This window comes from Sinocyclocheilus anshuiensis, unplaced genomic scaffold (genome assembly GCF_001515605.1).
Source record: "Sinocyclocheilus anshuiensis isolate Anshui unplaced genomic scaffold, SAMN03320099.WGS_v1.1 scaffold928, whole genome shotgun sequence".
NCBI lineage: Eukaryota > Metazoa > Chordata > Actinopteri > Cypriniformes > Cyprinidae > Sinocyclocheilus > Sinocyclocheilus anshuiensis.
The window spans coordinates 1965063-1982354 of NW_015552531.1; the positions used below are offsets into that span (position 1 = coordinate 1965063).

At 34.1% G+C, this 17292-nt stretch overlaps 1 long non-coding RNA gene across 1 annotated transcript in view; it reads left to right on the top strand.

Annotated features, from left to right (window-relative positions):
* LOC107663630 (uncharacterized) overlaps positions 1–17292 on the top strand; it is a 43816-nt gene that overhangs the window by 16413 nt on the left and 10111 nt on the right. Inside the window, exon 3 of the long non-coding RNA XR_001631361.1 lies at positions 11974–12072. This is a non-coding gene — a long non-coding RNA (uncharacterized LOC107663630). The remainder of the gene's footprint in view (positions 1–11973; positions 12073–17292) is intronic.

Sequence of the window (17292 nt, forward strand, 5' to 3'; positions counted from 1 at the left end):
CCTTTATAGTTCTTAAATCTACAGTTTGCCCTAATCAAATCCATTTCTAATTTCTGTGGATTTCTTCCTGTCTGTACCAGCTCTGACCCTAAACTTTAGGATATAATGTTCTTAATATCCAGATTAATTTTTTTTTAATCTGTTCTAGAACATGTGAAATTATTTCTGCAATAAAATGCAAAAGTCCCCAGAGCCCTCTGATTGCAGTCCAAGGCTATTAATATTACTGGCATTTTTGTTTTCTTCATATGACTAACCCACAATCAAAGCCAAAAGCCACGAAGGTGGCATTCTGCGGTTATCTCCACTAATGAAAGAGATTAAAAAGAGGTTTTAAGATGGATTAACAGTGCCCACACTGAGACAAAAGATCTGAAAGGGCCTTAAAAACAAGCTAAATGAACACACACTTTCAAAAGCTTCATTAGCATAATGCTAAAACACTTACACTAAATGCTTGACAGGGCAAGGAAGGCTAGCTTCCATGGCTCGGATTTGGAAACAGATGGCATATTGTCAACAGCAGTAAGGCTGTGTTATCCTCAAGCTGAAAAAATGCGCCAGGGGAGCTGTCTCTTTGTTTCAGCCTTATTAATTAAGTGCTAATTGTGTGTAATCATTTACAACACTGCTCTCTGAATAGAGACGTCAAGTGGTCGTGGCATAACCGAGGGTCATATCTTCCTAGCGTATGGTATAAATGTTTCTTTGTAGTGTTAAACATGGTGATGATTAAATAAACAAAAAATTATTAATATTTAAAATAAATTAATATTTATATATATATATATATATATATATATAAAAAATTGGATATCATTAGTATTAGTAGTAGTAGTATTGTTCACTTGTTTTGTTCTGTCTTTATAAAGCATTTATTTTAAATGGCTTTTGGCAAATCCTTACACTGTTAATGTAGTGTTAAATATGTTTATGAACAGTGAAGAAATCCATTTATTTATCATTTTTATTTATTAATTTTAAATGTAAAAGTTTTTAGAATTATTATTTTTATTATAAGCATGTATTTTTCTTCCTTTATAATGCATTTATTTTCAGTGGTTTCTGGTCAGTCCTCAGACTGTTGTTAATCTAGAGTTAGATATATTTATGAATTGTCTCCTACGTGTATGTCGTGTATGATACTGATCAGTCTGCAAAATCACTTTAACAATATTTCAAACATTACCATCTCTATTTAATGGAAATGTCAAAATTTTGACACCATATTTCTACATGACTGACAAAGGCAAGATCCCATGAGCTGGATCTAGACTTGGCTGGTCCTTGTGGTTGCATCTTGTGCTATTTAACTTATTAGCTGTTATCATAACCTGCTAAATCTCAGGTGGACCAAAATATGCCATTTAATTTTTTTTGTAAAAATAATAAACATGGTATGTTTTGGTCCATATGTAACTAAACAGCTCATCATGATACTGTGACATGAATGAATAAAAAAATGATCATGCAGTTGGATGAAAATATTTTATTTGTGACCATTAAAAAATTATTTTTGCATTTAAATGTATCTATATATACATTTAAAATATATTTGAATATTCTATTCATGCTGAGCAATAGGTGTGTGTGTGTATTATTTTTATCTTTGAAACACGAAAGGCAAGAGTACACATGCAATCAAAATGGTGCGCTTTGAATCTACTCCCAAAAATCTTGGATGTCAGGCTGCATAGGCAGGAACAATTATTTTATTCTGACCTCTCCAGAATTGCCTCTGGAGCACAAAGGCAGCCACAGAGAAATAGCTCCAACAAATATACCTTTTTGTAGGAGCGAAGCACCACCATTTTCTTAATGGCACTGTGAGGATCTCGAATAAAATATTTTGCTTGATGTACATTTTCATCAGCAAATGCTGGGAGAGTGAATTGAGAACAGCATGTAAAAGATAAGGCACCCTAAATACAGTAGATGTGGTAGACACTGCTTCTGAATCCCCCCTCGAGTCAACTGCGGAATTAATTTCAGTTGGCAGCATCATGCTGTGGCCATTTTGTCTGGAGAGACATGTTGTTATCTTGATTTGGCCATCACAGTTCCAAAATGAACACTCAGCATGCTGGCGAGCGTTTGAATTTAAAACATAACTACAGAAGACTGCGAGTTTCCTTTCAGAATGTATGTAAGGGGAGAGAGGGGAAAAAATCTTGCAAAATTACAACTGCCATCAAACAACATGTCCAGAGCAAGGAGAAGCAAACTGACATAAATGCCGCCTATTTTCATTTCCAAAGGAAAGTCTGATTTAGAGGTTGTGTAGCCTGAAACAGAAAGAGACAAGTTTATCCATGAGCATATTTCATTTAGCATTATATAGTATTTGAGTATTAGCAAAAGTTAGTAAATTTAGTGACTGTTTCATGTTACAGGAAAGTGCATCAGATTTAAATTGAAACCTAAACTCCTTCATGAGGTATTTTTAAAATAAAAATATCAGTTGCTTTTGAACATTTTAATTTAAAATATTAATTTGTTAATATTGAAAAATTGAATGTGGTGTAGTAAGCACATTTTTTCCTTCTGTCGTTCAGAGCAGAGAAAAAAAAATCTTAATTTAGAGTAACATTTTCTCTCAATTGAATATATTTTTCTTTTTAAGTTGCACCAATAATTTGTTTTTCTCTTAAAGTCAGAATTGATCTAGTAATTAAAATGTTGCAGAGATTAAAATGAACGTTTTTCCATGTCAGTAAGATTGCGAAGGGTTCCCATAATCAGATGTTACATTTTAATCAGGTGAAAATTTAATATAAATGATAGATTTTAATACAAACCTGTATATGTAATGTTTTCACAGAAATCCAATTCTTTAGCATACTAAGAAGCTTAAAGCACAGATGCATTGATTCAGGATGAAAAATGAAAGTGTCTGATATTTAACATGCAGGATTATGACCAGATTTTCGAGAATATAATAGAAAACGTACTCGGTTACTAACATAACCTCGGTTCCCTGAGATACGGGAACGAGTACTGCGTCTTGCTTAAGACGCATATGGGAAAAAGCGCTTTGCCATCACAGAAATAAATCACATTTTAAAATATATTAAAATAAAAAATTTTAAATTGTAATTTCCACAAATATTATACATCTTAATTTTTACTGTATTTTTGCTCAAATAAATGAAGTCTTGGTGAGCATAAGAGACCTTTCAAAAACATCTAAAAATCTTACTGACCCCAAAATTTGAATGTGTATATACTATTTGTGTGTTTTTATAGCATTATCATGTTTGTTCCAATTCAAACTACATTGCCATTTTTAACAGCCATCATACTTTCTGTAGTAAGTTTATGATTACTGTTCTAAAATTTTTTTAAAAATACATGTGTCAGTTAGGAATTTAACAACCATCTCTAGTCAAATGAAGCCTTTTGTAAAGGCCTTTAAAGGTCTCCATAGATTTTTCTCCCTTTGTCCTTTGTTGTTTGAAGCACTGCAACTGGAAGTCACGGTCTTTATGTCCTTAAATTGGTTTCACACTTCTCCAACAGTTTGCTCATCCAAATCTGGCCATGATATATCATTATCACTACTTTTGGAGGAAATCCATAGGATCAATACATTTGCCAGCTACTGGGCTTTGGATTGCCTACATGCTGAGCGCTTTGTTGCACCACAAGTCAAGTAGATCAAGCCACAGGCAAACGCATCCCGACACGCAGCTTCTGTCTGTTCCTGCTCCTCATTCAGAGGAAATAAGCCAAGAAATGTCAGGAGTTAGTGCTCGTCGATTCACAGTTGTTGAAAAGAGCCAGATTCAGGGAATCTTTTAAATCCCTTATGGCAGGTCTATAAGTGCAAGGGCCGGCATCCAGAAAACAAAGCCAGATGCCAAATCAACACAGGAGACTCCTTTTTTGCATCTATTTATTATTATTATTATATTTTTTTACTGCAACAAAAACACATTGAACAAACACACATTTAGAATTAGATGCAAAACTTTTACTTTTTGATTTGTATTTATTTGATTTCATAAATTTTTTTAAATTATACAAATTTTTTCATTTGTTTTTTAATTTGATCATTTACTTCAGTTCATTACCATTTAAGTTTTTGTTTGAAATTTCATTTATTAATTTGAAATTAATAAATTTATTTATTAATTTCATCGATTAATTTTTGTATTCATTTATTAATTCATTATTTATTTAATATATTTTTATAAAAAAAATTAAAAATCTAAATATTAACACAAATTAATAATTTGTTTATTAAACATTCTAAGCATTTTTTTCCCCATCATTGGAGCAATTCAAGCTTAAAGTATCTTTTTTTAAATTGACATGCAATGAATTAATCAGCCTATTATGTGATTAATTGAGTTAAACTTTTTAATCACTTGACTGCACAAGTTTGTATTAAATTTGTGCAATCAACAATTTGATTTTGTTTATTGAATAGAGACTACAGAGTGACATCAGTTTTGGGTCAAGTTGGTGTTTCTCCTATTAAGCAGAGATCTAAGCAGACATGATTTTAAAAACTCATTGGTGACGACTCGAAAACTCCCTAAAAGCAGTAGCCTTTTCTGTGAGAATTAGGTCTTATAAAGGTCTTGATTGGCATGTCATTGACAGTGGTGTAAACACAAAGTGACAGAACTAGAATGAGTACATAATCATTTAACAGCACAGTTACTTTCCTGCGCCCTCCACCTAGCAGAATGGCTTGATTTATACGCTACTCGTTTCCTCCTGTCCATGTAAAAAAGGGGGAAAAATGCCAGTAATTGTTAGCTATTTCATGTTGATTCTGGTACTTTTCTGATTGCTCTGTCCTCCCTGTTATGGGCCAGCGAGCACACAAGCGCCTTAGCTCACTTCATAGCAAAGAGCAAAAAGCGTAGAAGTTGTTGGTGTAAGAACGGAGAAAGGCATCCACTATAAATATTTAATCCGGTACGACTGGCTCTGGATTTCAGCTTTGTCTTTCATTGGATTACGCATTTAAGACTTCAAAAGATTAATGGAACTGCAAATAGAAGAGGGCTTCTCATCTCCCCACCGCATCTCAAAGATAAATGGAAGAATTACCATACAAATATCTATTTCAAGACACTAGGCTTTGTTGAGCGTTTCGAACGATCAAAGAAGTATGTTTACAGATCGATGTGTTTTCATTCAGCGTTGAGAAAGCGAAATTGTATAATTTTGTTACTCTGAAGTCACCCACATTATTTGGTCTTTAAAACCAAGAGTATTGTATTATCCGTGCAGTGAGGAGGCCCGTTTGTTTGGACTCACTGTCAATTTAATTAGAAATCAGTGAAATAGCAGTTTGCGTTTAAGGAGATGATAGCTCTGTTTCTGCTCATTGATTTTGCATTATTGCTAAAGACATACCATGGTTCCACTCAACACTAGGGGTCTATTGGGAAAACCAGGTAAAAGGACTGCTGATGTATTTAAAATGATTTGCAAAAATCAATTGTTTCGTCTTGCATAAAATGCAAAGCATGGATGCGTGTTGCTCCCGTGCTTCTCCATCGATGGGCTTACTCAACACAAACTTTCTACTAATGATATATATCGGCTTATAACACAATCCGAGATAATTTCGGTTTGTCGTGTGAAAGAATATCAATAATTAACAGCTAGGACCAATTTTAAAACGGAATTGGCAATAATTAGTTTTTGCCCAAGTATATTTTACATCTGATATTTTGCCGCCTCTTTATCTAGTAAATCAATACAAGATTAATGAGATGAATACTGAATCTATCAAACACTTTCTTTTATATAATTTTTTTAATATGTATTTGTATTATATATAATTACAATGGAGTCAGATCTGGAAATCACTCTAAACCATATTGTGTTCTCAGGCATTTTTAGAACGAATAAAAAAAAGTTACTGGCCATCTGGCGAGTAACACCATTTCATATACTCACCAATTCTGATTTTTACTCCTCTTTTTTTTTTTTTTTTTTTTGGCACTTGGCCTGTGTGAGGGTGTTTGATATTAACCACTGGTGTGCTGCCATGTGTTCTTAAAAACATGTCCAATTAACACAGGCGTTAAAATGACCAAATGCTGTGAATTAACTTTTTTTTTTTGCACATAATTTGCATAACATGCATTCAGGAATGTTACAATGGCAATTACAACAATTAACATCTTGCCTAGATGTCAATTGCCCCATGCCGTAAGGCATGGCAATTATGTCTATGCTAATTAGATTTTATGCTTTTAGGGAACAATTAAATGATTTAGCACGCCTTCGTTATAAAGCTGGGGGACTTCTCTACCCCCCTGAACAACTTGACACACTCCGCTGCACATTTTGGCCGCTTGGCTTGTCCCTCCAGAAAACACGATGGACTTTGTGAAAGACAAGAGCAATTTCCATCTGATCTCAAGAGCCTCATTGGTATGAAGAGCGCAAATGAAAGTGTGTGTTTATTAACACAGTGGTAGACTGTGCTGTCAGCGTGCCTGTTGACATTAGGATTTAACACTCGTATCAGAGGCCGCTTGTGCCTGGGATCAAAATGACAACATGTTTGGTGCATTTCGATGTACTTTACTTTTTTTGTTATAATTTAATGTGTTTGTATGCATCTATTGTGTTTGAGCTGATTGCATTCATTACATAATCATCAAAATCAACTGCCTTCATTTTAACTTGCAATAGACTATCTTATACTAAATTTACTAGGAATATTTGCAGAATTTTTAATAATACCAAAGGTAATATCAAAACATTTTTTAAAATATCAGGTCAACAGATCTGTATTTTTTGTCATTTATGTCTGTTTGCATATCAAATTTGGCAACACTGCATTTAAATTGCAGTCTGAGAAGCCACCCTCCTAGAGCTGCACCGATAAGCTCAGCAAAAGGTATGCCATCCTGAGAGTCCTGGTTGTAAGTTGAACAACATAATTCTTTGTAATCTACCTCAGTAAAATCCATAGACATCGTAAAAACATTACAGGACATGTGGCCCTGGCCTCGGACCTCTGGAAAAAAAGGTCTTGTTTTGGCAAATTTGTGAGTGTTGCTACCATTTACGCTGATCGATACCCACATGTCCCTGTATTGATCCTCACATCTGTGAGGGAACTTGAGAGAATGGATCTGTTTGAGTTTTCATTTAGACCACACATCGGGATCAAGAGAGATCAGCACTAAAGAGACTAGTGAAGGTCTCTCTCTGTAATGCCATATTGGACATGACAGTAGAAGAAAAGAAAGATAGAAACGTTCAGGTTTATTTATATTCTCGATAGCCCTGTTTATGAGTCACTTGAATGGGCCATCGCGCTGTTGAGTGTGATAACAGTTACTGCATGTCAGCACATCAAGTGTGACCGATGGTGTTTGTTAATTAGCTTAATTGCCAATGTAAATATTTAACTAGTAATTAAAAGCATCCTCAGTCTATGATTACATCATCGAGAAAACAGTCCTCAATGCACTCAAACTGCCATGCCGTAACATCAGTCTTTATTTGTCACAGGCCATTTGAAAGCGGTTAGGGTTACATCAGGCTTCATTACAGAGCCCCCGAAGACATTATGGAAACAATCCTTACCACATAATTTCTCTTAATTACTTGATGTCAGATCAAGCATATTCAAGACCAATCAGTCCTCTCATTTAGAGTGAATGTGTGTTCATATGTTTGGGGGGGTCCTGGAGGGCTCTTTTTCACACCCCTATCCCTCCTGTCACACTGACCTCCCAGAATACCTAGAGCTTCCTCATTAATCTCAACACGACAGCCCTTGACCATTTGACTGTGTGTGTGACTTCTGCGAAACAATATATCCGGCCGACAGACGATGATGGGACTATTCCCAAGTTTCCTTCCTCGCTTTGAAGCGGCACCCTTTTAAATTGACTGACATTATTACCATGTCAGAGTGTCACTCACGTGATACCTGGACAGAATCTGGCGGAAACCAATTAAATTGAGGGTTTTGTGTGTTTTCTATTCGTATTTGGGCGTTTTAATTAATTGTTTTAGGTATTTTGGGTCTCTCAATGTGAATGTTTGATTGTGTGCGTCTGATTTTGTGTGAGATGTCTGAGGAAAATCTAAACGCACCTGTCCTCCCTCTTGTGTTTTTTATTACGTCTTCCCTGGCCTCTGATCCTCCCCGCAATGTTTTAATCATGATGCCACTTGTTTTTAATTATAAACACCTACAAGCTACATATTTGAAAAACTGTTTGATGGAATTTGAGCCTATGGGTATCTTCCGTTTGCTTTGAAAACAGGGCTCCTCAACATCAAAAGCCGGTCCTCTTTTGAGGTGTCCATGTTGCTGTTTGCATATAAGGCCTTGAGTTTTGAAAAGCAAGGTCAGCATTTGTTGTTGATGCATGGAGCCAAACAGGCCTCTGAGGCCAAAGGAGAGAGGATTACAACTCTGATCTACCCATCCCCTTTTAAAAGCATAGAAAATGCTCCCAGAACATCTGCAGACTTTAACCTTAAAGAATTAACGAGTTTACAAGCTTTTCCAATCAGAAACTAATCAAGTTATGTTATTTTTCAAGGTGCGTTGTTTATTTTTACTTTTTTTGCATTAATTTATTTTATTTTATTAAAATATATTACTACATATAATAAACAATTCATAATAAAATAATAGCATATGGAAATACTTTTAAATTTGTTTTAAAAAATATATTATCAACAACTTTAAAAGCTTTTCCAATTATTACATTATAAAAATTTCTAACTTAAAGTGTTGTGTTGTTGTTTATTTTTACTTTAAAAAATGTATTTTAATAAATTTTATTATTATATTACTATATATCAAAACAATTCATAATAAATTAATGGCATATGAAAATACATTAAAAAAAATATTTTTAAAGCTTTTCCAATCAGAAACAGTTTTTTTTTTACTATTATATTATATGATATTATATTATATTATATATTATATTATATTTTTAAAAACCATCTATAATAAATGAATGTCAGATTTTTATTTTGTAATACTAATAATTTATTTTTTTGATTGTAATACTGAAATACTTGGCCAGCAAGAGTAATATGTCACTTGAGTGGATAAAACAAACAACAATAGTGGACTTCGACAAATGCCAAAAATATGACCGACATCGTCTCTTATGAAGGATTAGGAGCTCAGATTTAATCAAGTAAATAGATCTCAGGACCTCCATATAAAAACGCATCCTGGTGCTTTGCTTCAAATTAGATACGTTTACAGCTGCACATACTGTCATCACAAGATTGAAATACATCAATTTACTAAGTAAATACTATACGAAGTATTCATTGGCAGAGACCAGAAATGTGACCTGATGAACTATTAACCTCTTCCATGTTGTGTGAAAGAGAGATTTAAAAAACATCATAAACTCTGAGGTCATTTTAATGTAATTGAATAAAAATATTGTAAAACCTTTTTCTCTCAGTGAACAGTCACCTAGCGGGCTCCTATGGCTTAAAAAAACTATGCTAAAATTGTTTCTGTTTTGCATTTTTCTTATTTAATATAAATTATAATGAAAAAAAAATCTTCATTTATCAGCGTAATATCTTCATAATGTCTTAGTATATTGTGTGTTGTTTCTTGTGTAAAACCTGATGATTATGTTCTCAAGCATGATTTGAGATGCTTCCAATGAAGCCCAAGTTTTTTTTGTTTTTGTTTTTAAATCTTAAAAACTTCTGGGTGTTTGTATCACACAATCAATATTACAAATGTACTTATTTTATTATTGACCTAGTGCAGAAATGTACATTTCTTTTCATTTAATGTAATAATATTTCTACTTAAAATTTTGAGTTTAAATTTGATTTTGATTCCCAAATCTTCAATGCAATCACAGACATTTGAACCCCACTATATGGGTGGCAGTATTTACTTTAAAAGAGTCCTTTAGAGTTGGTCTGGTATGCATAGATTGATCATACAATTCCTTTAATCAAATAATAGAAATGAGAAGGGCATTTTTGTTATATTTTAGTGTCCTGTTATTGGCAAAGGTCATTGCCCACCCTTTTGCTTTAAACTGTATATGTGAGATTAAGAGTTGCAAGTAGTCTTGTACCCAGTGCACCTTTGATTTCAAAAGAGAAAAAAGACTGACATGCTTCAGGTAGTGTGAATGCTAAAATGGATTACTTTGACAGTGACCTTGGTTGCATTTCAAAGCAGTTGAATGGCGAAAATATGCATTTTTTGGCCGAGCCGAAACCTCTCGGTGTCTCTTGAGTAATTTCCATTCACCTGTAAACACACACTCCTGTTCTGGTAAACAAGATTCACAGTCAGAGAAAAAAAAAGAAGTAAGACTTACTTGATAGTCATAAAGGATTTTTTAATTTCAATGAGTAAAGATCAAAGCCGTGCTGTATTTCTGAAGTAGCACATTGCCTGAAGCACTGAAGCATATATTCACAACAAATCTTGTTGCTCGTGCAAGGTATTACTTTAATTTTACTGCTCTGATTGAAGGGAGGGGAGCGATATATTACACATATTCTGCGTAACCTTATTTGCTATCAAAATATATAATGTACCACCTGCTCCTTATTTTATTTTTTTACTTCAAAATCAGTTTTGCATCAAAATGAAAAATAATTTTCCTTTATCTATAATCCTCTCTAATAGTCAACCAGCAGTTTTAATCTTTAGATGCATTTTAAATCCAAGCTGTAATGTCTTAACTCTTTCACAAGGTCATATATCTTAGCAAACAGAGCTTAAGCTTTGTTTTATATGAACAAAGTACATGATTAATACTGAAGAATTAATCATGCACTATTCATATACAGCAGATTGAGTAGTGATGAGGATTAGATTGATAGTTCCTGGCCTACTTTTTCATATGACATATATTGACATTGCAGTTTAGCAAAGTACAGCTAAAGAGAAACTTTTAACTCTGTGTAATGTGTCTGCCTGGCCAGAGGTTGTGAAATTAATATCAATAACACTTTAAATTACAGTATTAGTTGCATAAAAACTAATTACAAAAGTAATAGTATGAAAGTGTATGAAATTGTTTTTACTTTAAACTTGGCATATGAAGAGTGGTAGACTATAAAAAAAAAGATATTTTTAAATTTCACGTTTAATTCATTGTGGTACCTGCCATTTCTTTTATTATTTGTGATTTTTTTTTTCATTGTACAACTTTTTGTGTGTAGACACACACATCTTCATAGAACTGCGAGCTGTGCATGATCCAGTTAAACTTGCATATGTTTTGACACAAATATTGTCTGATGTAATGTTTTTTTTTAAATTAAATTAATATTTGAATTTCATTATTATATCATTACATATCAAAATACTTGTTTATTTATTGTTTTATTAACAACTCTAAAAACTTTTCCAATTAAAAACTAATCAAGTTTTCTGTTTATTTTTTATTTGATCTTATTTATATATTTTTATATTATATATTTTTTCTCTTTTGAAATCAAAGGTGCACTGGGTACAAGACTACTTGCAACTCTTAATCTCACATATACAGTTTTTATATATATAATATAATATAATATAATAAATTAAAGGGATATGGAAATACTTGTTTATTTTATTAATATTTTATTTTATTTTATTTTATTAATACAAATATTTTTTTAAAATTCAACAAGATTTTCCAAACAGAAACTAATTAATTTTTGTAATATGTTATTTTTCATTTTTGAACTTTAAAAGCTTTTGCAATCAGAAACTAATCAAGCTGTATATTTTGTATTGTTTTTTTTGTTTTGTTTTAATTTATTATAGTACAGTATAGTGAAATTTGTTTCATCACATATTTTTTTTCCAGAGTACAGCTTTGTGTATGTAGATATACACATGTTCATAGAATTGAGAGTTGTACAAGATCCAATACAAGCAAATTTATACAGTGATCATTGTGCGTTTTGCGTGCTGTGACAAAAGTTAAAGTCGCGGATGTTTTGACGCAAATATTATCTGATGTATATGTATTTCAGTGAAGTGTACACAGTGTGGTTTCTGTGGATGGCCTGCGTTTCTTCAGCAGCAGCAGACTCCTCTGAGGAACTGGCCTGACTCATCTGCATCTGTGACAGGTAAGAAAAGAAACCAAACAACTCACAGTGAGACAAGCAGAGAGCTGCCCTGCACAATGCACCCTATTTTTTTTTTCCTTTCTTTTTTTGCGGTGACTAGATATTCATTTTCACACCTCGCTTCTCCATATTTATGATTGCCCATGAGAACATTTTTTATTTATGCTGACTTCTTTCATAAACTGGACAGTGGTTTCTTTTTTTTCTCCATGTGTGTCAAAACAGTCTCTGATTTATAATTAATGTGATTTATGATCGCTATAAGCTATCAAAAATGTCAAAAGAAAAGTTTTTTTGAGTACAAAGTCAAATCAAAGATGGTTTATAATTCACAATCTGACTTATTAATTTGTCTATGCAACTGAATGACCAATGTTTCATTTGAACTTTTTTAGCTTTTGTCTCAAAGTGTGTTTTGTAGGCCAACAAATTTTGAATTCATATCCACATAAATGTGTATTAAAAAATCTTTTTAGAGTGAGCTTTTGCCTTTAGGGGTTTCTACCTGAATCCTTAATGTGGTGTGTAGTTATGCTATGTTATATAATCTTCTTGCAGTCTATGCCATGAGCAAAGAGTGCCTAAAAGAGAGTTAGAGATTTGAGTACATGTTCAGTTCTCTGTTTATCATGTCACCTGACCTGCACTTTGAGCATCTCTCACCTTCACTCCAAATGCTTCGTGGACTTTTATATACAGTATTCTTCTTCTGTGGGTGGAATTTTTTGTACCATGTTTTGTGTAAATGTCTTAAAGGCCTTGTGCTAAAGTTAACGCACCGTGGAACTTGACTGTCATTTTCTGACAACGATACAGTAATGCATCAGTGTGATCTTTTTGGCAGTGGAACGAATTTAAAGCACAACATTAAAATAAAACATCCAACCGGTGCATTTTTCCTTTTTTTCTGTTTGCTCATGATTGGTGATTTGTTAGCAGGTTTGTGCAGCTATTATCATAAAGTATGTCAAAATATTTGAACCGTGCCACTGACAAATGGAACTCACTGTACTTTTTATGTAAAGCGCTAGTGGTTTTCACTTACTGTGAGTTTCACCCTATGAGGCCGAGTCAAATTGACTTTCATGTCTGCATTGATTGTAGATATTACACAATGCAAATATGCGTCTAAACCTGGCTATTTGGCATAATTGAGGCTGTTTAACAATGTGTTGTGTTCTGCTGAATAGGCCACCTTTCTGGATCCTTCCTGCTGCATTTAATGCTAAAACATATTGGCAACTGACATTCGTGGACTCCATTAAAAGACTGACAATTACTTAAGGAAAACATTTCTGCTCTCGCCCGGATGTTTGCGTTTGATTGGGCTGATAAAGCTGCAAATGTGGGTGTTTTGAGTGCTCGGTTTGAATTTCATCTAAAGTGCAAAGCTGTGTTTATTTCAGATAAAATGAATTGATTAGTTATGGTGAATTATGTTTCTTATCAGCATTTTGTTAGCAAGTGATATAGTTTAGATGACCGTCAGACCTTTTCTTTCTTGGCAATTCCTGTAAAATGCAAATAAAAGGGAGTGAATAGTTTTTCCATCATACTAAATAAAAAATATTTTCTTTGGATATTGTATTAAGTATTAAATTAAACTACTCAGACAAATGATTTTAGATTTAAAATTCAGTGTGTCTGTGTTAGTCTGCATTGCCTAAAAAAAAAAAAGTAATCAAAATGTATGTAGTTTGAATGCAAATGAATTGTAAGTACTTGATTTTACACATTTAAATTTATTCCATACAGTAAGTGTATTTAAATAAAACTTTAGAATTTTAACTCATTTTAATTGAATCAAAATAAACTAAGCAACAAAACCCATTTTTGGTCTGAAAAAGGACTTCTCAAGCTGCTCTAAGATGATCTAGTGCAAGGTCTTCAGAGATCCACTCATTAGTTTAGCCCGGTGTAGTCGGCTGCTTGGTTTACAGCTTTCAGTCATGGAACTAGGGCAAATGTTATGAAGCATAACATCTGTCAATCAAACTACTTTAATGAGTCAGATTTGTTGATGAAATTTGGTTGTCACTGGGGGGTTTTCTGCTATGAGAGGTTTTCTCAGGACATGTAGACCTTTTTTTAGTGGAACCAAACCTCGATCAGGCCTCATTGGAGCAATAATATCATATTCTCAGGAACATCTCCTGACAGACCAAATCATGTATGTTTCTCAGGATTTTTCATATTGGAATAATTGTGAATTGGTTTAATACCGCACTGTCTGATACAATCGGAACGTCCGTTGTTCTATTAACAAGATTGATATCAGTCTAAGTCTTGATATTTAAGAGGAATGCCATTGAAAGCCATTGTTTCTTTCAAAGTCATTTGGTTAAATCTGAGTTTTCTTTGAAATCGACTATTATTTTCTTTTATAACCAAACTCTCTTTTCATACACCCTTCAATAGTACCAAAAACATACATGGCCTGATTGTTGATTTGACAAAGTAGCTCAACAAGAGGTATTGTAGTCTAGACTACATTGTTTTCATATGACTAAACCGTGTGCCATTGAAGCCTTACGTCATTCGTGGCATTGTGGTATATTCTCACTAGTACCTCTAAATGAATGTCAACTTGTTTTATTTCTGCTGCAGCCGATCGATACTTCATTAGGCTGAATTGTCTTGTGTCCATGCAACCTTGAAGCTGTGGCTTAATTACCTCCAGTATTATGCAGTGGGCTCTGGATGTGAGGCAGGCTCAGCTGTGTCCCCCTCCAACAAAGCCTCTCGGCTTCCTAAAGGTTGGGCTCGGGGTGGGGGCATAAGGTGGGGCGGGGATGCAAAGAGGAGGAGGAGGAGGTGGAGATATGAGCCATAGATGCAGCGAAGCTCAGGGGGCTGCCATTCTTTCAAGGCGCCTGGCCGTTTTATTCATTCCAAATGGACGATTGAAATGAGGGGAGATGAACATTCGGAAATGTCACCAAGCTTAGGGTTTGATGGTCTGGCTGTGTGTATTGTGCAGAGTGCAAATCTAATTCCCCGTCTGTCCACCGAAAGGTTCAGGCTTCGCGGAAGGCAAAGAAGAGGAGAGCGGAGGGGAGGAAAAATGGAGAAAGGAAAAGGAAAGCATTGATAAATTTGATTTCCACACACATGCTAGATGCAGTTAGGCAAATTTGGATAATTTAGAATTAATGGCTATCAATGTATCATTCATCTGTAGGCAGAAAAGCCGGTGGAGGAGGGGGACTGGGAGTGCAGTCAAATGGCAATCATGACAAATGACATCGCCTGTCTGAGAGCCACTTCTCCTCACTGGGCTGATTTGTCATCTCCACTTTTGACATTTTTCATCCTAGTATCAAATCACAATGACAGTCTGATATTTTCTAATTCTCTGTAGCCAGGAGCGCATCAAAATAATGCCTTATATATGCCTTTGCTGCTCCTGGCTGCAGAAAACTGCACAAAACCCATATCAGACCTGTCCTTTAAAAATGGCATGCATGTTATACAAGCAAAGTACACAAGAACAATGTTATAATTAGTACCTTTGTTAGTAGTATGTTGTTTTTTAATCAAAAAGACTTGCATTATCTGTTTAACATGATTTAAATTGTTATCCAGTGTCATAATTTGTGTCATAATTTATATATGCTATATATAACATTTTATATTATGTGTGTGTTATTGACATATGAGATTAATATAGCATATGATATTATTACCATGTTGATAGTAATTAATAAATAATTAGTCCACAACTAATATTGTCTTCTTAAATAGAAATAGATGTTAAAACATTTATCGTGTATGGCCTGGAATAAGCATCTGATCATGGCCTTGATCAACCTTCTTGATTTTGGTGCAGTGTGTGTGAAGATGATGATTTTTAATATTGTTTCTATGTGATGGTAATGATATTTGACATTTTAATGACATTTTTCAGTTTTGGAAGAAAAAGTTGGATAAGCTGTGAATACAATAATAAAAGTTGAAAACTATTATAAAGTAAAGTGACCTAAATGATGAAATAATAACAACAACAACAATAATAATAATAATAATAATTTTATAAATATAATTTGAAATTCATAGTATATTATTATTATTATTATTATTATTATTAGTAGTAGTAGTAGTAGTAGTAGTTGTAGTAGTATTACTAAATCCTATACAGTAAAATTCCCATAATTGAGAATTTGACATGATCTGTCATGGGAATTGTTGATACTAAAACTTAGTTTAACCTAATAAATATTTAAGTTGAAATACCACAGTGGTGTTAAACTAAGCTTTCCATAAGTCTAACGCATTGTCTTAATACATTTCTATAAAACGTATGCGGTATGATTGTGTAATGCCTGCTGCGTCTATAGCACATCTATCTATAGCACGATCAGAGCGAAAACTGTAGGGCTCATTTGAGTAACATGAAATCTTTATGAGTCCTGCTCAGTGAGGAGAGATAAACATTGGGCAGAATTAGTGTCATTCCCCAGTTAAAGCAGAGCTCCTAAAGTCTCACATTATCTGTGATGTCTCTCCAGGGTGGTGGCAGGCCCTCCAGGAAAGCAGATGGCAACTAATTCCTTTTTTCCTGCAGGTCTCTTTCATTACATCTGATCCCGATTGTGTCTAAATGGTGTAATTATGCAGCAAGAGGTTTTTTGCTGCTTATTGTTTTATGTAGTAAATGTCAAGTATGCATGGCTTCACATGATTCGTTAGCATCTGCCCAGGCTCCACCATTGCAGGCCACTGCCTGATTCTTGGCATTAATGACAACTGCAATTATTTCAAATCCGTACATGGGCTAAAGACAGTATTTGGCTCTGACAAGGATTGTTAGGTTCTCTTTTTCTTTCTCTCCATCCATCTACAGTAAGAGATACCAGTATGGAGTTTGACAGGAGCACTGGCTTTCTGGTGCAGGAACACAGTCCCATGGTGAATCAGGTTTCTCTGCGGATCGCCCTTCATGTAATGAAAGCTTCATGTGAGGGAGCTCAGGCCCCGAGCGCCCTCTCCTTCGCTCATTCTGCCATAATCTCTTCCTCTCCCACTCAGGTCATGTCCATGAGTTGGAGTGGATAACCCAAAGCGCCCAAACCGGCCCGCTAACACTGAAATCCATGTTTAAAGATGCTGTCAGGTTTAAGATGGAAAGGAAGCACATGGAAAAGTTGCTACCAAGTAATTTCAGTGCAATAAACATTGTTTTGAATCACCTGCAATGATGTGGTGATGCGAAGGAATATT